This window comes from Rhinatrema bivittatum, chromosome 7, assembly GCF_901001135.1.
Source record: "Rhinatrema bivittatum chromosome 7, aRhiBiv1.1, whole genome shotgun sequence".
In the NCBI taxonomy this organism is placed as follows: domain Eukaryota; kingdom Metazoa; phylum Chordata; class Amphibia; order Gymnophiona; family Rhinatrematidae; genus Rhinatrema; species Rhinatrema bivittatum.
The window spans coordinates 287,635,037-287,635,338 of NC_042621.1; positions in this window are offsets into that span (position 1 = coordinate 287,635,037).

Below are 302 nucleotides of genomic sequence, written 5' to 3' on the forward strand. Positions count from 1 at the left end.
CCTCGCCCCAGTGCATGAAGCTGGGGGGGGGGGGGCTTCAAAGTACTGATAATGAAAGAAACCCCCCAGAAATGTTTCTGAGAGTTGAGGACCCCCGACCCTGCCTGCTGTCGCTTCCCTAGGGGGGGGGGGGGGGAGGGGCGCTCCTGCAGGCTGCCCGCTTCCAGGAATCTGTCAGCTGTGCGCAGCCGCAGGAAGGAGCCCGGGAAGGTTCTAGGAGATCCAGGCATGCGTGCAGTGCGCGCGCTGCAACCCTAGGCAGGAGGAGAGGCGAAGGGCGGGGGCCGCACGTGGCAAGTGAG